The 26,648-nt window shown below is 40.0% G+C and overlaps 1 protein-coding gene across 11 annotated transcripts in view; it reads left to right on the top strand.

Annotated features, from left to right (window-relative positions):
• Positions 1–26,648, top strand: part of DLG2 (discs, large homolog 2 (Drosophila)) — a 1,159,995-nt gene that overhangs the window by 934,379 nt on the left and 198,968 nt on the right. Inside the window, exon 1 of one of the 11 annotated variants that reach the window (XM_004683256.2) lies at positions 12,107–12,395. The exons of 9 other annotated variants lie outside the window; for them this stretch is intronic. The gene's annotated coding sequence lies outside the window, so the exon portion shown is untranslated. Of the gene's footprint in view, positions 1–12,106; positions 12,396–12,697; positions 12,719–26,648 lie in introns of those variants that run through there. One more of the 11 variants, XM_012725357.1, reaches the window with a different exon arrangement.

The following is a 26,648-nucleotide window of genomic DNA, read 5'->3' as shown; positions in this document are numbered from 1 at the left end:
CTGATGCAGGTGTCCCCCTGTGAGAAAGGGAAGGCCTGGTGGGCACCAGGGGGTAGACTTGCATGGGAGAAGTGGCACATAAACCTGACAGACAGCCCCTAGTGACCATCCCTGCTCTCAGCTACGGCCTGTTGTTTGTCACATCTCCTATGTGACAAGCATCACTCAGACCTTTGCCTCTGACAGCAAACACTCTGAACGGGAGACAGTGGCAATCAAATAGTTTGGCGTTACTCACCAGGAGAGGCAATAGCTCTCTTTGCCTTCCACACTTAGCAAATAAAGGACACAGCTTCAGAAAGCACTGGGTGAGGATGGTGCATAAGCCGATTAGGCCACACCTTGATTCATACAGTATTCTGTTTTATCAGAGGGAGAGAGGATAAGGGACTTGTCCTTCACGAGAGGAAGCAGGAGAGAACAGCAGCGGCACACACACAGCTGCCTGTGCTTTCTCCACATCCTGCTGCACGTGGTCTGATAGCCATGTTGCTGCTATTCATTTAGAACATCTAGAATTGACTAGAAAGCAAAACAGGGACTGAGCTTCCCTACATCAGGAGAAGCAATTAGAACCTACGACTATCCACTATTTTTTTTTTTTTTTTAATATTTGTGTACTTGTGCACATCAGAACCAGGGTACAGGCCAGAGTTGACAAGGGTGAGAAAATTTGCCAGAGACAGAGTGGGGAGCAGAACAGGCAGATGGAGTAGTGAAATACACTGCTGAGGGGAAGTAGGGAATGGATCAGGAGAGGTCTGTCTTACCATGTGGGTCACCTCCCGGACCGGGGATCACATTCGTGCTGCAGTGGCTGCAGATAGCTTCATAGTACTGCTCTTGAACCCATTGTACCCCTGGGAGGGCCCTGTCCATTACCTCTTAACAGCATTGAAGGAGTGGATGTTTTTGTCAGGTCATGCCCCTACATGTATTTCCTTACGACCCATACTCACCCAGCATGGTCGCCCATACACTGCCAATTTATTTCAGGCAATTTGAAAAACAGTTGTAACTGCCACAATAATGTATTATCTACAGTAACACTACCTCATGTCACATTTCAAAATGAATAATGGTTCAAGCACAATAGTTGTTTTCTTCTTCATGAAGCCCAAAACCTGCCCCAAGTGTCCTCTGGCAGTGACACAGGACTCTTCCATTCTGTGCCTCCTCCATCTTCAACATGTGGGCTCCAGGGGCAAAGGATTTGTTTGCACAAAGCTGGTGGGAGGGAAAGAAGGCTTGCAAGGGGAATGTTCTTTTGGACTAGCCCATTCCAACCCCTTAGCCAGGATTCACATGCCCGTGGCCAGGATGCAGATACATGCCACACCTAACTTCTAGGGTGGAGTTTCATTTTGTGCTCCAGGTGAAGTGGAAGTGAATTTGGCAGACCAGTCAGTCTCTGCCTCAAAACTATAACAAAACACCAATCCTTAAAGTCCACTTAGTTGTGCCAGGTTTTATGCTAAGCTCATTCCCTACATTTTTTTTTAATTCCTATACCATATTATTCACTTATTGAAAGTATAAAATTGAATGATATTCACAGCTGTGCAGCCACCAGCACAAACATCTTTAGAGTATTCTCCTTCCTGCTAAAGAGAAACCCCAGATCCTTGAAATCACTTACTGTTTCCCCACCAGCCCCTTCCTGGGCCCTAGGCAGCCTCCAATCTGCTTTCTGTCTGGATAGATTTATCTACTCCGAACATTTCATAAAGGGGAATATCATATTCTTTTATATAATCCTAACAAAACCCTCTAAGCTAGGCAAGTTATTCTCATTTTACAGACTTACAGAGGATCTGTTTGCTTAAATGATTTGCTCAGAAGTTTAAACGTCCCCACCATCGACTGATAACCACGAGGTGTCCCAAACTCAGCAAAGAATCATGACACTATTTTGAAGGACAGGGTGGAATAGGCTTGCTTGTTTTTTAATGAGTATCATAACAAGAAAAAAAAAGTGACTTTCTTGAGTGACTTTCTTATTGAGGGCTCTTTACTAAAGTGACAGGCATTTAGGACTCAGACACCTGGAGATTTGAAACCTGGACTCACCAGTTGTAGACAAAGTAGACATTGTTAAATTCCTCTTGAGTACTAGTGTCTATCTATAAACTGGGAATCAGGAATGTGCATTTGCTGGGAGGATTCAATGAGATTAGCCTGTGTGAATGCTGGTTCCACATATTTACATACTTGATGCCTGGCCAGCAATACTTGTTTGTGCTTAGAAGAGATATTCTGCCTGTAATTGGGCAGCCACAGAAATGATGTTAATGTACCTGGGCTCCAGGGCTCCACGAAGAAGTTACTGCCATTTGTGGTTTCCAGTATCCATGTGACACCTGAGGAGTCACCGAAACCATGGGAATAACTGGTACTATGGAGGCGAGCAAAAAGGAGTGTGTTCTCCAGGATGGAAAAGCATAGACAGTCTCTGATCTCAGCTGGACAGAGTGGCTTGTTAGAGGCACCTGGAGAGCGCCAGCTGAGCCATATAAGTTTGAAGTTCCTTGGGAAAGATAAGCTGCTGAGTTTCTGTAGGCAGCGAGCCAGTAATGTGGATTCCAGCCTTCTATCACATGTCCTTTTCACTTTCAGCTCAGCCAGAGGCAGCAGGCTTCAAATGCAGGGACCAAGTGTATATTTGAGAGACTCAAGGAGGTACTTCTGAATGAGAGAGTTGTGTTTTTGTTCCACTGACCCATTCCTCGTTTTGCTCTGTCCTTAGCCATGGCAATTAAGACCGCAGCATGAGGGCACAGAAAAGACGAGGAGGGAGTGAGGATATGACGTTGGCAGTGCTTACTAAGTCCATAGCCAAATGTGCCATCAGAGAAAAGGGCCTGGCCTCTCAGAAAGATTAAGGGTATATTTTAGCCTTAAAGATTTGCTCCAAAAGCTTCTCTTTCTGCCGCTTCCTCATTGCATGGAAAAGCGATTGTTAGGGGGACCATAACCTACAATCATAGGTACTGGGCACTGTAACCCACATAATTCCAAGGTGATCAATTCCTATCCACCAGCAGTTACCACTCTGTAAATACGAAGAGAGTCATATACTAAGTATTTTCATTTTTTAAAGGCCACATTGTCATTATTGTAACTGATCAACTCTGCTGTTGTATTGTAAAAAGAGTCGCAGGGCCTCCCAGTGGCACAGGGGTTAAATACAGCACTGTCAAGCTATTGCCAGCTGCTGCAGCACAAGTTCGATCCCTAGTCACGGAGCTGACCATGTGGAACAGCAGACTTCTCCTGTCTTGCCTGCTGCTCCCCTCAGCCGTATATTTCAGTCGATCTGCTTGTCCTGCTCCTACTCAATCTCTTGTTAATGCTCTCACTCCCTCCCCTACACACACACCTCTGACCTATATCCCAGTCCTTCTGGGCATAAATAAATAAATCTTTTAAAAAACTAAAAAAAAAAAACAGTAAAACAGTCACAGATAACATACAAATGGACAGGTATAGCTGTGTTCCACTAAAATATTATGAACATTGAAATTTTCATTTACATAATTTTCATGTTCCACAAAATATTATTCTTTTTTCTCCCATCCAATTAAAAATGTGAAAAAATGGGCCCTCTCTGGTGGCGCAGCGGGTTAAAGCACTGCACTGAGAAACAAAAGCCACTTCCACATGAGTTGGATCCCCGCCTGCCCTGGAGGTGACCACATGGCGTGGCAGACCTCTCCTGACCCGCCACTGCTCCCCTCAGCAGTGTACTTCATCGATCTGCCTGTTCTGCTTCCCGCTCTGTCTCTGGTGAATCCTCTCACCCTCCGCATCTCTGGCCTATACCCCAGTTCTGTATGAATAAATAAATAAATCTTTGAAAAAAAATATGAAAAAATTTCTTAGCTGATGGAGTATACATAAGGAGACAGTTGTGGTCTGCAGACCCAAACATACACTAAAGTTCGATGCCCTTTGCAGAGATGCATTGTGTTAACCGATTATTTGTAAAGACCAAACAATAAAGTTCATAGATGGTGATTAGCATAGTGTCTGTCCCTTATACGTGCTTAGTAAATGTTCATTATTTCTATTAATCCCTTGAAACTATCTTGCTATTTATTATTTGGAAAGAAAGGTGATTTCTCTTTGTTATTAGGCAATTTTACAGTATAAAACTTTTGCTGTGGGCATGCAGGGTAATATTAAAATGAAAAAAAAACTGATTTGGACAGTTAGTGACTTGAGTAGGCATTCTGGTTGTTTTGCTTTCTAATGTTTCAGAATTACCTCTTCAGTTCCTGAACAATTCTTTAGTACTTGGTCTGTGCAGCTAGGTGTCCCCTGAATAAATAAAATGAGGTCTTTTTCTCTCTAAGAATGCTTAATGCTCTCCAAAGCTGGCATACTCATCTCAAAGACATGCAAGATGACAGCCTTTCTCTTTATCCTGATTTTTCATCTCAGCCTTTCATTTCTTTTTGCTATAGGTTTTATGCCATAGCGATTTGGTTGCATATCCCACAACTTAAAAGTATGTAACTACTGTACTCATGAGGGATATGCTCAAAATGTGTTTCACATAATGATGTCAGCAATCTGTTTGGAAACAATTAGTCTACGAAAATAACTATTCAAGTGGGAGCCAAGAGTTAGTGTGAATAATATAGGTTATTATTCACAATGATACAAGTGGTTTTGTATACAAGTTCAGATTTACTCAGGCAACTGTTTTGTGACAGGCAAGCAGCAAGATATTTTAGTTTTAATTTTATAATAACACAACAGCTCTATGAGATAGGTACCACTATCCCCATTTGATAAATGAGAAACCAAGTTTTAACAGAACTTAAAGAGCTAATGAAGTCAGCTTAACTGAATCAGGACTAACTATAGACCATGAATGACATTTTCTACTTCAGCCTTTGCTGCAATGAAGAAGTTCATGAAAAACGGCTGATTATTCTCGGGTATTCCTAACCTCCATAGGTTTTTTTCTGCTTAGATTATTGAGAAGCTGCTGTATAGATAGAACTCCACTCCCCCATGATCCGTCCCTTGCTCCTGGACTTCTGTACATCACATGCTTTCACTGATTGGCTCTCTTAATTCGACACCTCCTAATCATCCATTAGGACTTATCTTTGATCTTTCATCCTCTAGGTAGCCTTCTTGACAACACACCTCCCCCTCCTTCTCTCCCCCCATGAAGTTGGAGGCTCTCCCTTTGGGCATCTGTAGTACCTTTATTAACGGCCTATACACTCAGCCATATAACTATGCATTTGACTATTATATGCTTGCTATTCCTTGGACCCTGAGATCCTTAGGGAATAGAAAAATCTAATTTTTTGTTTGCTTTTTAAAGTTCATCCATTCACTCACACAAGAACTGGGGTGGAGGCCAGAGATGTGGGAGGTAAGACCTGGTGGGAGGACCCACCAGGGACAGAGTAGGGAGCATAGCAGGCAGATCCACTGAAAGACACTGCTAAGGGGAGCAGCAGGAGAGACTAGAGCGGTCTGCTGTGCCATGCGGGCCAGCTCCCCTGCTGACTGGGGATCAAACTTGTGCTGCAGTGACCAATAGTGCTGTCTCCAACCCCTGCACCACCAGGGTGGCCCAGAAAATCTAATTTTTATTGCATTGTTTTCATAGCCAACATAACACAGTGCATGGGACATAATATACTCTCCATAATTACTCATGGAATAAAAGAATTCTTCCTTCATTGATTTAGAATCTGACATAACTTTGGCAAAGAAATAACTGAAGTTTCTCATTTGCTAATGTTTCCCCAAACGGGAAAAACTGGAGGGCACAGGTTTTAGGGAACTAGGTTATACTAAAGCAAAGAAACAACATTTTGCCACCTCATTCACATTAAACAAAATTTTTTTGAATGATATAGTGATTTATCAATATATATCATTTTATGTCATATTTGCTCTCTCACAAATTTATTTACATATGTATGAGCAAGTAAAACCCACATACTCATGAACATGAATTCATACGAATTTAGACTACCAGAATTCCTGTAAACTCTTATGGATCACCGAATAACACTCAGCAAAAGGATAAAGTTCATTAATATTCTCTCTTAACCCTATATAATCCCTTAACCTGGATGCATATAACTCTATTTCTCATACCTCTTCCTTGGCAGGGAACTAGCATTTATTAAGAACTTTGAGATGTTCTTGATGCTTAAAAGAGGTGATCTCATTTAATCTTCAGATGTTTGCACAGACCTACAGGCCCTGAACTCAAAAAAAATTAATCAAATTCAAATCAAGGCAAGATTTTTACTGAAAAATATGAAATCTTCACTAAGAAAAAGGGAAAAGGGATGGAGCAAGACTAAGAAAAAGTCTGAATTTTGTTGAATTTCATTATGAATATTGTTGAATTGAACTACAGAAATTCATTATATCAGATTAATTTATTTGAAATATGAAAGATTTTGACCATTCATAAAGATATTTTATATATGAACAGGGAAGAGTATTTTCAGTTGATAGAGAAAAAAAGTTTTCTTTCTTATCACCAAATGTGGCTACACAAGAACAACTTTCTTGGTTGTTAAAGGCATTAGTAAGGGGCCTTCCTGGTGGTGCAGGGGTTTAAACCACAGCACTATGAAGCTATCTGCAGACACTGCAGCAGGAGTTTGATCCCCAGCCAGGGAGCTGACCCAAATGGCTCAGCAGACCTCTCTTGTCACACTCTTTGCTCCTCTCAGCAGTGTATTTCAGTCAGTCTGCAGTATTCACACTGTATCTGGTGAATCCTCTGATCCCCCTGCACCTTGGGGTCTGGACACCTGTTCATGTATGCATAAATAAATCCATCTTTAAAAAAATCATTATTAGAACAGTTGCTCCCAGACTTTTATATTTCATAGATCAAAAACATTTCTGAGCTAACTTTATAGGCCAACAGAATTGTCGATTTTTTTCTACTTTTTTCTATTGTAAGCAAAATGAAGGGTATTAAAGAAAAAAGATTAAAAACCTACTGTCTATTCTTTCTATCATTTCAGAAATTAAAGGATAAATTGGCAAAAACAACAAAGTACAAACATCAGGAAGGGCATCATCTCATAAAGGAAGGTGATTTTAGCCTCATGAAAAATCAAGTAAGCTATGTATTCCTCATTCAGCTCGGGACCAACAGTGGCAAGAGGTTGGCCCAAGGAGCCACTGCTGCTTTGTGTGGGCTGTGAAGTGGCACAAATCTCACTTTAATCCAAGACCAACTAATTCCTGTACTGTGAAACCTGGAGCATATTATTCGACTTTTCTGAGTTTGTAATTTCCTTGTCTGTCAGATAAGGATGATATCGGACTGAGAGTATTAATTTTTTATGGCTGCCACTGCAAATTATCGCAAGCTCAGTGGCTTAGGACAACATAAATAGACTGTCTTGTTTTGAGTCCCAGAAGTCAGAAATCAATGCGTGTGCGGTGCCATATTGTCCTTCTGTGAGATTGGATTTGTCTCACGCTTTTTTCTCTCCACCTCTCTCATAGGTCCTTGATTTGTGGCAGAACAGCTTTAATCTTCATATGAAGTTTTCTTTGTGTGCTTATTTCTGTCTATATTTCCCCTGTTAAGAGGATACAGTCATATTGCAACAGGAGTCAACCCATTTCACTGATCAATCTCATACAATAGTTGTATCAATGTCATTCACAAGAGAGACTGAATGCATTGCAAGATATGTGTAAGACACCAGCACATTATAAGGGTTGTTGATTTCATAAAAGATTTATTTATCTATGCATACAAGAACTGGGGTACAGACCAGAGGTGCAGGGGGTGAGAGGATTCACCAGAGACAGAGTGGAGCAGAAAAAATGGATCACTGCTGAGGGGAGCAGTGGGCAGGTCTGGAGAGGTCTGCCCCACAATGGGGGTCAACTCCCTGACCAAGGATCATACTCTTGCTGCAGTGGCTGCAGAGAGCTTCAGAGTGCTTCATAGTGTTGCACTTTAACCCCTTGTGCTATGGTAGGGATGGGGTGGAGTAGGGTGTGGTGGGTTGTTCACATTTTTAAGAAAATTTATAATATAATATCATTACAAGAGGGATTTATGATATTGAGACAATAAGCAACTGTGCAAGGATGTATTTTTAAAAAGTATGAGGAGCACCTTCCTGGTGGTGCAGGGGTTGGAGCCTTCGCACTGTCAAGCTATCACCAGCTACCACAGGCTGAGTTCAATCCTCAGCCAGGGAAGTGACCCCCATGGCACAACAGACCTCTCCTGCCTTGCCTGATGCTCCCCTTAGCAGTGTATTTCAGTCGACCTTCCTGTTCTGTTCCTCACTCTGTCTCTGGTGAATCCTCTGATCGCTCTCCCCTCTACCTACACTACTGGCCTCCACCCCTGTTCTTGTATGCATAAATAAATAGAAATAAATTTTAAAACAAAAAGAAATAATGAGGATGCAACTTTGAACTTAGCATGTGGTAGGCCCTGCTCTTGTGTTGTAGATTCAGACATGGACAAGGTAGACAAGGCCCCTCACCTCATGGCACCTCTGTTCCATTTGGGAAGCAGAGTTAATTAAATAAGCAATCAGGTATACACATTTAAAAGGAGATGTGTATTGTAAGTAGAAATGAAGTGCAATAGGAGTGTTGAGGTGAGTGGAGGCATGGAGGATGCTGTCCTGTGTGGGGTGCAAAGGAGGTCCGCTGATCAGAACTACAGGGAAAGAGCCAATCAGGAGTGAAAAGAGAGCCACGAAAGACCTGAGCAGGGACTGTTGGAGTCTGATTTTTAAATTACTCTGGCTGTTGTGCAGACAATGATTTGTAAGGAGGCAAGAGTTGAGATGAGGCTGTTGGCTAGAGAGGTCTTGGTAACTTGATGACAGATGGCACAGTGAGGATAGTGGCTGAAGCCTACAGCTGCAGAGCTGGCTCGCCAAACTGTTCTACCCACTGCTTCCAAGAAGTTGAGGTAGCAGGGAGCATAAAATAACTGTTTCCATTCTCACTGTGTTTGCTTCTTCATTTCTTGTTCTCTCCTTACCTAACCAGTCAAGCACAATCTTCCCCGTCCCACTAACATTGTTTTAATTGGGGTAAATCATGACATCTTCACTGACAAAATCAGAGGCCATTGGGTAGTCCTCGGTTTAGCATATCTTGACAGAACTGATTACAGCTTCCTTAAATTGGCCACTTTGATTTTCAGACCCTCTTTGGTTTCCCTTGAATTCATGAACCTCCATTCTTTTTTTAAATAATATAATAGTTTATTTTTACATCATTTTTGTGCCTTTACCCATCTCAGTTGTAATCCCTGTGGGCTTCCCATCACCAAATCACCCGTGTGCCATCATCATAGGCCAGTGTACTCCCGCCCCCCATTTTTGATCCTACTCCCCACTACTCCACCCCCACAAAATGTCTCGGTATATAGTTGTTCACTATTGTTATTTATTTTTTCTGTCTGGTCCTTTATACTCCTGCTATGAGTGAAACCATCTTGTATTTTTCATTTTCTTTCTGGCTTATTTCACTAAGCATGATCCCTTCCATGAGACACCCCCCGCCCCCCATTCTTTAAGCCTCCTTTACTGAGTCCTTGCCACTTCTGAGCTTTCAGATTTAAGGTCCCAGAGTTCATCATCATCATACCTTTCTAAATGTACTCATTGCCCAGATCGGACACACACTATCAAGTTAGTGCCAACTGTAGATTAAAGACTACCTATGTTCTGAACTCCAGACTTGCATATCCTTCTGCCTACCAGTCTGAGCTTCTTCCCTTTATTGTCTAGTGGACTTCTCAGATTTGAAAACATCAAAAACACTTGATATTTTATACCTGGCTTTTCTTTCCAGTTTCAAGGCCCCTGTCCCTTTTCCCTTACCCACAGACCCCAGTCATATTGCAGATCTCTGCTTCTACAGTGCCCAGGATTAAGCACGGTTAAGAAAAAAAGGCACCTCAGGCCCTTGCTGGTGGTGCAACAGGTTAAAGCACAGCACTGTAAAGCTAGCCACAGCCACTTCAGTGTGAGTTCGATCGCTGGCCAGGGACATGACCCACTTGGTGCAGCAGACCTCTCCTGTCTCTTCTACTGCTCAGCAGTGTACTTTGTCAGCCTACCTGTTCTGCACCCCACTCTGTTTCTGGTGAATCTTCTCACCACTCCTGCAACTGTGGTCTGTACCCCAGGTCTGCATGTATAAATAAGTAAATATTTAAAAAAGGGTACCTCATTTGCACATATCCTAGACTCCCTAGTAAGATGCTTAGAAGAAAACATAAACAAGTAGAGAGTGGCCAGCACTTGAGAAAATTGCATTGAACATTGACATTCTCTAGAATTAATGAAATTCTATATCTAACTCCAGTCCTTGAAACATTACAGCATCTCTGTCCCATAGGGCTGCCCACTGGCGTCTCAGAGAATTTTGATCGTACCTCAACCACAGCAGTTTCTTGTAAGGTTGAACTCATCTGATTGGGCCTTTGTAAGTGGTCATTCTCCAGATTATACTGATGTAGGGCAGGAGTTTGCAGTGAAAACTTTGAGACAAACACCTTTCTCTCTGCTTGGTATACCTTGACACAATAACAAGAGAGGCATAGCTGGGTGTGAAAGAATCATTGTTGCTTTGGTTTTTATGACAGGTGCATATTTGATGCAGGCAAAGGAAACTGAGTTGGTCTCAAAGTAGGCAGCAAACCTGCTGTAAATAGGGCTTCCTGGCTTGTGAGTTCATTTGGCTAATGGTATCAATAGATATGCAACCAGTGACGCTAGTAAAATGTAAAGGTAGCCACTGGGCCTGCCATTGTCTAGCAGAAAGTCCACATACTTTAGTGACAGTCTGTGACTTCTAAGACTTGCTCCCCTGTCTTCACAACTAGCAGATTAGGAGCCTCCTGGCTCCTAATGACATCTGGCAAACACCAATGACATTTGAAAAGACGCTATAAGGAGAAGTTGGGGCAGAAATCCATTTTCCCAGAAGAAATGTCAAAAGAATAGTTCCCGGGGGCCCTGGTGGCTCAACAGGTTAAAGTGTAGCACCGCGAAGCTGGCCTCTGCCCCTTCAGTACAAGTTCGATTCCTGGCCCAGAGGTGACCCACATGGCGTGACAGACCTCTCCTGACATGCTTGCTGCTCCCCTCAGCAGTGTACTTCATCAGTCTGCCTGTTCTGCTCCCCACTCTGTCTCTGGTGAATCCTTGGTCCTGCGTGGGTTTGAATCTCTGCATCTCAGTTCCTTCATCTGCAATACATTGTCCCTGATAAAGCTTGCCTTTGGGATATTTTGAAGATCAAATGAGACTGAATACCTAGAAACTGCTTGGCACATAGGAAGTGCTCAGTAGCAGTTGTTATTATCAAAAACATGTTTTCTGGTGTGGATGTTCAGTGAACCTAAAGAGGTGATACTGACCTTGTCAGAGAAGAAACAAAAGTCTCAGGTATTGCCCCTGCTTACAGCCTTCTTGTCACTGAGTTTTGATCAATCATCAATACTGTTTTGAAAGCTTCCATGTGCCGGGGCAATCTGGTAGGACAGAAAGACCCCGTCCTTCACATCAGAAGACCTGGGGTTCTGTACAAGCTCAAAACATTAGGAAGCCGAATGATTGGGACAAGGCACGTTATCGCTCTTGCTACCGGTCCCTCGTCTTTGTAGTGAGCAGGCTTCGCTACCTGAGCTGTAGGGCTTCTCGCACCCCTCAATTTCAGTGAACATCAGACAAAGTCGCTTAACTTCTCTGAGCCCTCAGGTTTATTTGTGCTGTAGCGATGCTCATACTTTCCCCGGGTGAGGAGAGCACAGGGAGAGAGAAAGTGTTCCGCACGCTGTGCCAGATTATGAAAATAGCAGAGCTGATCTTCATGCACTCTTAGAATTAACCCTGCGTGCTAAACCTTGCTATGTGTGCGTTTGAGATCCAGGGGCTTTCCTCTATATTTTGCCATCCTTTCCTACCCCCTACTGGGTTGGGTGGATCCACCTTAACAAGGTGTGGGGGAACACAAATGGAGAATGGGGGTGCTGTACTGATGGTGGGAAAGCATCTTATTGGTTAATGCTGGTACATTCCAGGCACCAATTACTGTCACTGCTTCTAAAGCTGATTTTTTTTATCAGGATGAGTTACGAGGAAATTTATGTACAGAGGGAGCGAGGATGCTGCCTGTTCACCCCCTGTGATGTAAAATATGAGAGTCTAGGAGAGGCTGCTTTATAATTCATCAGTTTTCGCTAGTGAGTTCTGCCACAGTCTTAGTTATAAAGGCAAGTGTGAACCGTGAACCGGACAGCAGACGGGAGAACCTGGCACCCAGAAAGCCAGAAAGCGGAGACCCTGCCTTCGGTGCCTCAGCCTCCTCCCTGCTTTGTTCCAATAATTTTGTGCTCGGTAAGTTCCCTTGCTCTGAAGCTAATAGTTGTTGAACCAGCTTGGCAAACGTGTCTGTAGTTTGGAATATGCACTTGCTGTCAGAAGTGTATCAGTGTCTGGGTTGCTAACAAATCATCTCACAATTTCCTTTAATGAGCAAAATAGCTTAAAAGACGAAACAAAACCCAGCAGATCAATTATTCACCTTGATCCTTGGAAGGCTGCTTTCTTTGGTTGCTAAAGTTTCTCAGGTTTCCTTCTGTCAGTTTCATTTGTTGGGGGAGCTTTGAAAAGAACAAGTCTTTTGTCACGAAATTGTTTTTCTTAGCTGCCAAAAGGAGGTATGTACAGGGTGGTTTGTCTATCCCCACCCCCAGCTCACCCTCCCCAGGGATCGGTAAACCTTAAAACAGACTGTTTGCCTGGTAACCAGCTCCAGCAGAGCTGAACCTGTGCAAGGGAAGATTTAAATTGCAATCTTTTGTGTGAACAGAACTGAGGGGCTGTGGATAATTGTCATTGTGCAGGTTATTGTGAAACTCAGTTGAGGGGTCGTTCCTGCATTTTGCTGAGATGGGATCAGAATCAGGAGATTTGCGATCGGTATGCCTGTTGATGGTGTGGGAGAGAGAGCGAAAGAAAAGACTGAATCGTTATGGCAAGAGCTATAGGATGCACCCACGGGCAGAGAAATGCAGAAAGCTTGACTTGAATTTTTGTAACTTGGGTCTGTCTTCTCTAGTTTCCTATTCTCATTGATAAATACCTGAAGCTCTGTTGCCTCCTCCTTTGTGCACGCTGCAGGTCCTGGCTGCAGGCGGGTGTGCTCACTCGGGTCAGGTAGCAGGAGCCTGTCTTCTCCCCTCAGGAGAGAAGCAAGAGCTGCACCTTCCCTGACTCCTTTCTGCTCTGTTGTTTTTGCCTCTGTCCAAATCTCATGGAAACCAATAGCTTGGCGTACTTTTCTCTTCTTCTTCCTTTTCCCCCCAGTAGCATTTTTAACTATGGTGTCATATGGTATATTATATAGAGAAAAGAATAGCAGTATCTTTGCCTGAATGTTTCAAATGTATCTGGCTTGTTGACATTTGCTTTATTTCACCGGCAAATTGCTACTGTCTTCCAAACCTTCAACAACTGTTATACTGTCCAAAGCATTTCCCTTACTCATAATTGCTCTTTTTCTTTAGTTTTTGAATCTGTAGATCTGACAAGAACATCTTCTTTATCCTTAAGGATTTTTTTTTTTTTTAACCATGGACTTAGTTCACTCTTTGCTTTTTCCCTAATAAAGATCTTGGTCATCAGTTCACTATACTTCGTATGAAGTTATTTCTCCTTTTCTTTTATGCTTTTTGATTGCAACAAAACTTGGCAAATTTGGAATAAGGAATATATATTTTTCTAGGAACACATTTTTCAGACATAGTTCTTTTGTCCATAAATAGCTTTTCCATCATTTCCATTCTGAATAAGTTCTTCTTAAAGCACAGAGGAGAGATGTACTGTGGTTGGCACTTGGGGTGTGTAACCTGAGAATTGGTTTCTAATCTGGAAGCAGCTACCCCACAAAGGGTCTGTAAATTGCTTTTTTTGTCTTATTTTCATTTCAAAGTCTCTCTGTTACAGCCAGCATGATTAAAGTCAGAAATTCAGCAAATAATTGCAGGTACAAACATCTGCCTTTGTTGATTCATGCAGCCCATGATTTTTCCTAAAGCTGAGGACACACTCCCCCCTAAAAAGTGTTGCTCTGTCTTAAGGTCAAGAGCAATAGAGTTGTAAAGTGCCTTTGTAGTATAGTGTACATTGAATTTTATTGTACCACATTTTAAAAAATTACAATGCCAAAGGCCACAATTTATTTTGCAGCAGTATCTGATTTTGATTCAGTATGGTTTTATGGAGAAATAATCCAAGGTACCAATCTCAATAAAGTAAGTTTCTTCATTTGTGGTAGTGGTTTTTCCATCTTCCCCACCCACCAAGAATAAGTTCTATTTATAGCAACAAAAGAAAATTTAGCATGAGCTATTTTCAATTAAACTTAAATTATGAACTGTGACAAGAATCTTCTGAGATAGCATATACACACAAAAATCACCTCTTTCCAAAAAGGATTAAAAACCAAAAAAGGCATTAACATTTTGCCGAAATGACACATAAATTTTCTTGCAGAGAGGTTGGAGAGGGTGGCAAAGGGGAGATATTTTAAGGACCTGTTCAGAGATACTGCAGGTAGGTGCAGGTAGGAAGCCATGGTCATTGGGTCAACTTGGTCCCTGCCTCAGTCTCCTTATCTGTAAAATGGGGCGGTGTAAAGTTAGGAAGATTATGCCTGGTAGCTGATGTCTATAAAGCCAATGGCACCCTGTTTGAAAGGTCACCCAGTGGAAGGTGATAATTATTGGTATAAAGTGAATTGAAAAATATATTAACTCAGTTTGATAATGATTTTGAAAAATATCTTTATGGTAAATAGGAAAATTATGGAACTTTTCTTGTTAGCCTTTTCTTCCTGTAGCCAGATAATGTTTGTTGGTTTTGTTTTTGTCTTGCAAGTCTCTTGAAGACAAACTTACTTTCAACTGTAAGTCCTTACATAAATTTCAAAAAATAAACTTGATTTCAAGTGGGGAGTATAGAAAAAAACTGATGTCAAATAATATGTAGCATTAAGGTACCTGCTTCTAATAGCAATTTATTACATTCCAGACACTGCACTGAATGCTTTATGTGTGTTTTTCCATTTAATCTTCATCACAATCCCACTGGGTAGTATTATTTTGGTTCCCATTATCAATGATCAATATTAGAGGAAACTGCATTTTGATACTAGTAATAATAATTAACATATATCAGGAAGATTTGTACTCAAAGCACTCTGATTCCAGATCTGCCTTGTTACCACTATTCCAGGATTTGCTTGGCTCAAATGTTTCCATTTGGGGATCTTAAGCCAATATCTTTTAAGAGTCCTGTCCCTACATATTGAATCTTTATGTGAGTCAGGGGATATTGAAATGAGATTGGAGACTGCTTCCACTTTCATTTTTGATCTGTGCCAACCAGAATCACATTTTCTTGAGCCATCACTCTTACTCTCACCAACGTAAATAAAAAAAAAAATCAGTGTAAAGAAATATGAAACTTACAAGTATGCCAAATTCAAGCTAAAATCTAAAATCACTACCTCCCTTTGATCAGATACCCTTCTTGTACCTCCGGCTTGAGTGGCATCTGTGGACCAAGAGGACAGGCCTTTTGGGATCTTGCTCTGAGACCATATTCAGGGCAAATAGGGTTCCAGAATTTCTCCTTCAGATACTCCTAAGCACACTTCCAAGAGTTGTATAGGGTCCCCCTCCCCGGATATGGGGGTGAATCAAGGTAGTCTGTTGCATGGGGTGGAGGAGCCAAGGGGTGGGATTTTCTTGATCCCAGATTGAACTGGGAGTTGGAAGGTTCACACAGCTGAGTGAAGGAGCTTTTGTGATGCAGGAATAAAACATGGAAGCATAAAGGAGCTGCTGTAGGTCTGGGGGCCTCCATTTGTGTTCTTCCTCAGGGCCCCCAAAATGTTAGAGAAAAGTCTGAGACTGTATTGCCGAATGCTTATTTATATTCAGAATAGTGAATTCAAAATCCCAGTGGGCTGGTTTTGTAGGATTTGTTTTGCTTTTGACCTTTTTCCCCCATTAAGCCAAAAGAAATGACTTGAACAAGAAAGTGGGCAAAGCTATGAAGATCTCAGACTAAAAGCTTTTTAAGATCCATTTTGGAATGGAAAGCAATCTGATCCGTCAAAGCTAGACATCAGCTTTTCTTCCAATTCAGAGATAGACCCTTTGGAGGATGACTTTAGTGTCAGCTAGATTATACCTCTCCTGACATTTTTTTTTTCTCTTGACTTTTGAAAATACAGTAACTCAGACCATTCTCTTTTTACTCCCCCTTTTTTTTTTAATTGAGGTAACATTGGCTTGCAGCACAGTTTATGTTTGGAAGGTATAAATCTTCCTCTTCAGGTATTGTTACCATACCACACCTCATCATCAATAGATCAGGGTGGGCCATTGGCTTGGCTCCCAACACTCTGTCCCCATATCGAACCACCCCTTCCACACACACACTCAGGTAGTCTCAATTCAACTGTGAGATTTCTAGGATTTGTTGTTGGTTTGTCTTTATCAGATCCTTTTTTTAGTTTCTCTATACTCCACATATAAATGACTTATTTGAATCTCTAGTTTTATTACTTTAAAAGATTTACTTGTTTGTGCATATAAGACCTGAGTTACAGGCCAGAGGTGCAAGATTTTCACCAGAGACAAGAGTGGGGAACAGAACAGGCAGATGGACTGAAATACACTGCTGAGGGGAGCAGCAGGTGAGACAGGAGAGAGAGGTCAGCTACACAGTGTAAGTCACCTCCCTGGCCGAGGATCGAACTTGTGCTGCAGTAGCTGTGGATAGCTTCATAGTGCTGGCTTTAACCAGGAGAGCCACCAGCGAGGGCCCATATCTCTAGTTTTAAATTGCTATTGCAGTAACCCTTTGGGCCTGGGACTGCTAGAACAATCCCAGTGGAGCCCTGCCTTGTAAGCTGGTATGAAAGGCAATCAGTGGCTCTGTGTGACCTGCACTCATTATTAAAGCCCCTGCTCTGTCTTCAGCCTCATCCTCCCAACAACTCCTTTTCATCTTGTGTTGATTAGAGACAAAGACTCCCCTAGGAAAAACTAACAGCCAGATTTGTAGTAGAAAAACTCAATAATTATTAAGAAGCTTAAAGGGTTTGTTTTGTTTTCTTTCTCAAAATAACATTTTTATTTTAATGCAGTTAAAGCTACTATGTAAGTAACAGTGATTTTACTTTTGTTTCTGTTTCTGTTACTCTTATTTCAGACCTTTCTAGATGAAAAGGTAGAATATATCTTAGAAATATTACCCTATTACCAAGTCTTGTAACTTTGTTTTCCGTAGTTAAAAGTAATTATTTTTTCCCTAAGACAGTTGGGAAGAAGTAAATGAGATAATCCATGTCTCAGTAAAAATTACTTTCTCATCAATGTGAAAACATCAGAAGTGCAGGACCCAGTAAATGCTTAGCACCTATTGTGCCTCCGGGGATGTTCACCCAACCTGAAATGAGAATAGAACTGAAGACTCTGTGAAGACTTAGGTGCTGCAGAGTAGGAGAGTGCGACAAAGAGATAAAACTAGCAAACACAGAACAAAATAAAATGCTTCATGTCACATATGATTAAAAAAATCTGTTGATTTTTACTTTGTCTTTTATTCTTTTTTGAACTTTTTTTTCCCTAAACAGGAGCACACACACACACACACACACACACACACACACACATACACACATATATATGTATGTATGTATAAGCTTATGTACATAAGTTAGGGGAGGGAAGGAGATAAAATATTTTTAAGGAATTAAAATGGTAGGAAATGGCTATACATATATTGTGAATATCTAACTCTGTAGGAAGAATTGAATGAAATATCAAAAAGAAAATATGCAAAATACTGAGGGACAGATCTTTTCTGTTCTGTGTATTCTAGATTTGTTTTATTTATGTGTTGGTTTGTCTAGTAGCCATTTATTAAGTACAGATTATGGGCCAGATGTTTTATTAAATGCTGATATCAGAAAGAGGGAAAAAATCATAATCCAGCTCAAGAGAAATGGCACATGAACCCACAATTCCAACACACTGTGCTATCTGCTCTATCATAACATCAGCAGTCAGACTGCTTTCGGTTATTAGTAACATAGCCATGAATCAAACTTGCTAAATATAGAGAATGCATTGATGATCTTGACCTAGAAGTAAAGCCAGCTTTAACAGATCTGAACCTGTGGCTCACAAGGTGGTCAAAGAATCCATTTCTTTTAGTCTTAGCATACTAATTGTCTTCCTGCTAGCTGCATTCTAAGACTAACTGCCCTGTGGTCCTAGGATATTTATCAGTGACTCTCTAATGATTTATTTTTTTTTAGTCAGAAAGAAACACTGGGTATGGTCCTTAAAACACACTCTGAATAGACCAACTGATCTCCATTGAACACAAAATTAAATCACTAGTCTGAAGCTTAGATAGGATGAAAACAATCCCGCATGACCATATGAGTCTCACGTGAAATCTGGCAGCTATAGCTGTTAGGAAGGGGTGGTGTTGGTGATAGATGTGTCAAAGCATCCAACAGGTACCTGCAACATATATGTACTGGTCATAATGTGCAAATGTCAGTAGAATTAGTAAGCAACAAAATGAAAGAAAGACCAACCATAGGATGTCCGTACATTGACGGCCATAAAAAGTAGGGGTTTGCCAGGAGATAAAGAAAGTCTTTGGAGCAGAGAAAAAAATTCTCCACAGTCACAGAAACTGACTGGGTAATTGTTCTCTGCTTATCTTTACATCAGGACCATTGCAGAAGTCACCAGCTAGAAGACATCTGCCCAAGCTATAATTAACAGAAAATTTAATGTATCACTTTTCCCAAAACCTGCTGTTGTATGATGGTAATTGGATTTTAAGCTAAACCACAGTTAAATATTCTTACCTTATACAATATGAATATAGTTTTGAAATCAGTTCAGTGTGAATCTTAAAAGTTCTATGTTATGGCTCAAAATCAGTTTTTTAGAGCTAGACCATACATTATCATCTTTTTTTCTTTTTTGCTTTATTATACCTGAAGAAATCTACTCAAAGGTTTATGACACAATCAAAGCCTCATATTGATTCAGAGTTTGATGTCATGAAATATGATGTTAAAAGCTGGTATAAAGCAAATGGGGGTATTGTAGAATAGATGTGTTTGCCAAATGTGAATTATATACCACATAGAGAATAAGACAGACTAGGTAATATAATTTTTGGCCAAGTAACAATGTTCCACAGTAAAATTAGACTTAACTTTGGTGTCTTGTGTGATTCACAGTTTATATAATTTATAAGTTTTTTAGTTCTTTAGCCTTGGGCAATACCCCCCCATTTTTTTTTTTTCATTGAGGAAATAAAATACTCCCTGTGTAAGATTGAACTGAATCAGATTGTTAACAGTTTTCCACCAAAATATCTTGCTCCCAATAAAATTGCTATGTTTTGGGTTGTCTTTCCAGTTTTTCAGCATAGAGGAGAAAATGATAGAACCTGTTTACTTTCTCTAGGAAGTCTGGTCATCCTGTTGACCATTTTCTGGAAGTCCAACTGCAATGACAGAGCATTCTTTTTTAACCCATGAAGCTTTTCTCAATGCTTTCTACCTCCCCACATAATCTTCATGCCCCTAAATGCTTACTTTTTCTTGTTTCTTTCTAAAATGCACTTATATGACAATAGAAAGAATCCAAATATATTCCCTCTTGCAATTTGCTTGTGATGCAGCAATTTTATTTGGAAAACCTGCAGCCAGACAGGAGCCTTCTCAGCCCAGCTATGTCACTGAGGATCCTGGGACTAACTTAGAAAATATGCTCCACTTAGAGAAGACTGCAGTGACCATGCAGGAAATGTGTCCAGCATGCTGCTTCCTCCTCAGTCAGATTAGACAGCTCTTTGGTGCAGAGAAAGAAGCAACTACAGAATACAGGAAGGGTAATGGGTGTGTTGACTTAAAAGCACTTAAGTCATCTAAGAATTAAATATTACCTTATCCCATGACTCTGCTTCACTGCCCCATAGCACACACTAGGTAAAGGATTTGGTTTGGATGTTTTTGCACAAGTAGAGAAATGGCAACAGAAACTGTTTCTTCCCTGAACTGTTCACCCCATTAGTAAGTATTTTGAATTCCTGACAAATAGACAGGGGCTATTTGGGGCTTCAGGAGCTACCAAAGAGTTATCAGAGACTAGTACTTGTAAGCCAATGCTACCTTAATAAAGGAGCTCATGTATGTAGTACATCCCCCCCCATTCTTAAACACTGAAATACATTCTTGTTGTCCACTGTCCCCCACCTGCTTCAGACCATCCCCCACTCAGTTCCTTTCCCAGGACTTTCACACTTCTCTATGATTCAGCAACCAAGAGTTAACACTCAGCAAACTAGTTGTTAAATATTTTGACATCGCTGCTGTTTAAGACCCATTTTATGTTTTAACGTATGGCTACAATTGAGAATTGCATTCATATGTAAAGACAATGGTAATCAAGTCCTAAGTTTGAGAATTAGTATTGTATGGGTTTTTATAAAGGGACAAAGGACACATTATGTGTGATTGTCTGGAATGATTGATCAGGGATAGTATAGAGCAGAGATAAAGGGTAAGGGCAGAATGTATGATCTTTGTATTCATTTGTTAAACAAATAGTAGCATCTTCCTCTTCTTACAGCCACTATGTGCAAAGTGCCTTAAACATAGTATCTTGTTTTCTACTCACAACGTTGGCATTAGAAGAGAAGAGAAAATAAAGCAGATCACACGTGTAGGAAGAGGTTAGGAAAGTCCGTATGTTATCCATTCTTCCCCTTCATATGCATGACTATATATTAGGGGCTGGCACAGTGCATATAAAGATCTTTTTATTCTATTGGTAATGGTCAAAAGTGACACTGTGTTATTGGATTTTCCATATTCAAGAACATCCTTTTAAAACATGACTGGATAATATATTTTTATATTGCTTGCTCCAGTTACTTCAATAGCAATATAAAGAGTAGAAATATGAGCCAGGGCGTATGAACTAAATTCTTTTATGATTTTTTCCTCTAGCCTCCCAACATGTATGTTCTTATGACCTCTATATAACAGAGAAACATTAAAGTAATAAAGCACAAGGCCTAAGTGTTTAACCTATTGACAAAGTCTTGTTTTCAACTTTTATATGGAAACCAAAAGAATAGGACAATTCACTAATAAATATATAGCAAATCTAACTTCTCCTGACTCTGCTTTCTAGTTTATTTCTTACCCAACAATGAACACTTACTGGCTATAACTAAATTCTGTGAGAAAATGTAGATTTACGGGTTAGAGGATGGCATATCCTCCTTTTTTGCCAAAACACCTCACAGTAAGTTAAGTCTTAACTGTGTAGTAACTGGATTTCATTTGTCTTTTTGTACATGTCGCACGGTCCCACAGTACATAATAGGCACTCAGAAATGCTGATACATTCTTCTTCAAGGGAGAATGGAGACAATATGAGGTATAGAAGGTGGAGAATAATTTCTGGAGCTGAGCTGATGGTGTCAAAGATGACACAGAGATTTACTAGACATCCAGATAAGGGTATTGTAAGAAATAGTGTACACTGAGCAGCGTTTCTAATGTGAGAATGCACATGTAGTTTGTGTTTAAGACTGTGCCTCATTTGTCCTCTAACATTCAGATTCCTTCAAAAATAAGTGAGAAAGAAAAATAAGGAGGTACTAAAAAGACAAATCTAATAATTGAAATTAATGAACCTTATTATCCAGACTCAAGCAATTGTTTAAAAAAAATTCATTCATAAGACAATTGGAAATTTAAGATTCCCCTGGATATTTGGTGAGTTAGTGATAATATTTTAGATATGATAATAGTATCAAGGTAATAATAAGCCCAATCTTTTAGAGATACACAGGTGAAATGATCCACATTAAAATAAAATAGGAGAGGAAAAATTAGTAGGGTAGGGATAAAACAAGACATAAATAAATTTGCTTGGTTTATTTATTATCTTCCTAGAAGACAGTCCTCTTCCTTCCATCCCTAGGAAGTTTCCGTCTCTTCACTGTTCTCAAATGCTGTGGATACATCTTAGAACTCTATTTATGTAAGTCATTATTTCCAGAGGGAACTCTTTCTCAAAGACAGATCTTTCTTTGTCTTTCCTTTGACTGGATCAAAGGAGGAGCAAAATAATATTGGAAGAATGATGACAAGATAAACGAATGCAAATGGTCCTATAAGTTCTATATCATATTGTAGAATTCATGCAGTGAATTAACTCTTCTTTTTCCTTACTTTCATCTAATTTTCAAGAAACATCTTAATTTATGTTTTATATACAAGAATGTTTTAAGATTTATTTTTATTTACTTATGCATACAAGAATTGGTGCATATGAGGACTTTACCAGAGACAAAGTAGGGGCAGAACAGGCAGATCCACTGAAATACACTGCTGAGAAGAGCATCAGGTGAGACAGGAGAGGTCTGCTGAGCCATGTGGGTGGCTCCCTTGCCAAGGTTCAAACTTGTGCTGCAGTGGCTAGCAATAGCTTGATAGCACTGAGAACTGAACCCCTGCGCTACCAGGGAGTCCCAAAGAGTTTTTACTGAGAGCCAAGAAGGCAGCAGGGTAATTGACACTGTGAATAGATGATTCACACATTTGTATTTAAAATTCATAAAATGTCATGTTGTGAGTCCATATTCTTAATTAGTGTAAGAAAGCATTGTTCTAAGCCTATTTTGTTGTCATGGAGATAAGGGAAATATAAAGAAAACCATTCTTCTATTTCAATTAATTTGAAATTAAATTATAGTTATCTGAACTTCTTGCATGTAATTTTACAGTAATTTGAGGAGTCCTTTATCAACTTCTTTGTTTTAGTCTTATGAACAATATTTTGGTCTTTTGCAGGTGCTATTTTTGTACCAAAAGATACCACATTGCTGAAAAGTCGAAATGAAAAAACTGGAGGGGGCTTTGCTGGGTGATTTACTCAGTGCTGTTCCCTTTAATCCAAACTATGCTGGGAAAGCTATGACAAGCAAAAGTCTGCACCATTTTATTGTCCTAAGAACAAGATTTTAATCAGATCAGTTCTTATTGGTATACTATTATTGAAAATATTAATTTACTTATTGCCACATTTTTCTGAAATAAAATTTTTGGCATCTATGTGTTAACAAAAGAATGGCAACCATCTGTCCTTCAAAATTCTTAGACAATTATTCATCCTGGAGCAATTCAATGAGATAAATTTGCAAAAACATGCATGAGATTCCATAGAAAACCTGTTTTCATAGACCAGATGGGGTTTGCTGTTTTTTTTCTTTTTTTAATGAAATTTTTTCATGACAACACAATCTCAGAATTTTTTGAATATGTGCATATGAAGAAGTCTGAAGGGATTTATGTCTTTTTGTGGTGTAGATATACTTCCTAATACTGAATTACAAATAACATGTACATCAAGACCTATTATTGTGACAGTAAGCATTAAATATCCAGATAAAGCCTTCACTGGATGGTGTTCTTTTCTTTCTGTGTGTCCAGTACCTTTTACAGTACCTAAAAAAGTTAGGAGCTCAGTAAGTGTCTATTAACTTTTCTCTGACTTTTACCTTCTCCCTGGGCCTTATCACCACTTTGCGTGTGATATGATGTGTAGAGTAAGCCCAGAAATGAAAAAGGCACACTAACTGAAGAAGTTTCTTTTCTAAAGATTAATTATGCATATAGAACTAGGGTACAGGCCAGAGGGGGTGAGAGGATTCACCAGAGACAGAGTGGGGAGCAGAACAGGCAGGTTGAGTTAAATACACTGCTGAAGGGACAAGCAGTTGAGATAGGAGAGGTCTGCCATGCCATGTGAGTCACCCACACCCTGCCGGGGATCAAACTCATGATGCAGTGGCTGTGATAACTTTATAGTGCTGTGCTTTAACCTGTTGCACCACAAGAGGGCCCTGAAGAAGTTTTTACAGAATCTGGCAGGACTATTTTGGAATATGGAGGATAACTGGATATCTGTTTGCCTCAGATCTTCATTTGAACTCATAGGATGTTAACTAATTCCTGACTCCAATAGGAGAAGCTGATTAGGTTCCACAGATGGAACACTTTATCCACTAGAATGTACATCATTGCCCTGTACATTGGGAAACCAAAAATCTAAGGCATATCTATGAGCTATGTTTTGTTTTGCTTGTTCTTAGCATCTCAAGAGGTCTTTTTTTTTTTTAAAGTTGTATTTATTTGTGCATACAGAACTGGGGTACAAGCCAGAGGTGCAGGGGAGGTAAGAGGATTCACCACAGGCAGAGTGGGAAGCAGAACAGGTAGATAGTGGAAGTACACTGCTGAGGGGAACAGCGAGCGGGTCAGGAGAGTCTGCCACGCCATGTGGTCACCTCCTGGGCAGGCAGGGATTGAACTCATGCTTTAGCGTCTTAGTACTGCGCTTTAACCAGCTGTGCCACCAGGGAGGGCCTCAATAGAGGTCTTTTAACCATTTGGATCAAGGCTTGGTTTTTAATATTTTTCTCTGTTTAAATAATAACCTCTTCCACTAATTTTCCCTCAGTAACAGTTCCATAATTGCAACTGTTCTTTCATTCATTTATTCATTTATTACTGAAACACTCATTTAGTTCTTTTTGTTTAACAGCGTTCTGTATGCTGGAAAATAACAGCCTTTTTGTGTTTGTTCTCTATTATTAAATTTGTTTCTCTATAAAGTTAAATAGTTATGTGCCTTTTAGTTTCAGGATATGAATATATGTGTGTGGCCTTTACAATGGGATTATGAGAAATAAAGGACATACAAGATTTAATCTTAAAAAATCATAAACCATTATGTTAATCACACTCTGTTTTTAATTAAGTGTGTCTAAGTTTAAAGGATCTAGTGATCATTCGAATGAGTTGTATTCTTCTGAGGACCTTAACTGGATATTGAATGTTTATAATATATGCATTACTTGCTGTAGGCACACACACACACATACACAATGAAAGAGGAGTGTATCATCTCAGGGGAACAAAAGCATAGAATGGTTATAGATGTCTCAGCTGAAACCTACTCACCACTAATTTGCTTTTCCACATGGCTTTCTGAAATGAGACGTTATTGCCAGAGGCAAGAATACTATTTTGTAGTAAATTAACAGAAATGAGTAATTTCAATTATTTTGATCAAGGGGAAGCAGTCCTCGAGGAGAAAAACTGTCACTGCTGGTTTTCTCAGTGCAATATTCTCAGACCTGACACTCTACCTGGCTCATACTAAGCATTTAGTGAGTGAGCAGATCACTTATAATAGGCTCAGGATTGGGAACATATTCCAGTAGAGCACTTTGATGGAAATTCTTTGTCAGAGGAATAAAGAAGAAATCTTTACTGTCTGGAGATTCAATTAAACTCAGAAAACATGTTTTGTCTTCTAAGTGCTGCCAGGGACTAAAGATTTGGTGCTGATGAAATGGGTCTTTGAGTGATAGAAACTCTCACTCTAATAAATAAATAAGACTTTATTATCATTTATCCTGCAATAACAGCATATCAGTATAATCATTATTAGTGTTAACAAAATAGAGGTAGGTAGTTCAGAGAAAGAAATTATTTCTCTATTTAAAGAACTAGGAAAAGCTTCTCAAAAATTATTGTCTCCACTTTATTTGAAAAGAACTAAACTGTATTTTGAAGAACTAAAAGCCCAAAGATACATAGAATGAGCTGCCTAGTCAAAGACCTACCACCTGAGATAGCAAGGTGTATGCTTCACCACTGCAGTGATTAATTCCTATCATACAAAATGTGTTGTCAGCGAAGGGAGAGTGGTAGGTGAGGCTGGAGGGGAAGAGTTGAAAATACATTTTCTGTCTCCACTTTTTAATAAACTGACAGCTGAATGCTTCTACACCCTAGTCAGAAGGGCCTCCACTCTGCCTTCATTCTCTGTGTCTCCTCGCCCACTTCAGTGCCTAGTCATCTGTGATACCACACATAACCAGTGCTGTCCACTTAAGTGTCTTCTTCTTTTGTGGATTTCAGTCTGTGCTCTATCTTCCTTTTTTTTCCAATTTGCCTCCCCTGGAGATATGAACTAAGTGAGAGAGATAGGGGCCATGTTTTCTGCTCTTTTAATTTTTGTTCCTTTGTAGCGAACCCTGAGTCAACAAGCAGGAAGGTAGCTACTTTGATGAGAGCACAAATTCTCCACCATAGACACTAAAAATTTTGAACCAACTGTCAACTTTATAGTCTGATAATAAGTGTTTGCGAAGATCACATGGAAATGCCTCCTTTTGAAATAGGTACTGGTAAAATTAAACAAAAATTGACCTAAACCTTAGGATGAATAGAAATGAAAACAATTCTATTTGCAGGTGAACTTGAGAATGATTGAAGCAGTCATCCTGAGTTGCCCAGGGGAGTTGCAAAATGTATTCGGGATTTGGAAGATTATTAGCCATGGGCAAATAGGGCTGCCATAAGATTATTGTGTGGTTTAAGATCTGGTTAGAGGGGAAATTATCATCTATCATATATTTATAGGCCACATGGAATCAAGCACTGAAGGCCAA

Source organism: Condylura cristata, unplaced genomic scaffold, assembly GCF_000260355.1.
Source record: "Condylura cristata isolate star-nosed mole 26May11 unplaced genomic scaffold, ConCri1.0 scaffold00015, whole genome shotgun sequence".
Taxonomy (NCBI): Eukaryota; Metazoa; Chordata; class Mammalia; order Eulipotyphla; family Talpidae; genus Condylura; species Condylura cristata.
Note: the sequence above shows the minus strand (reverse complement) of the source record. Positions and strands in the feature narration are given on the sequence as shown.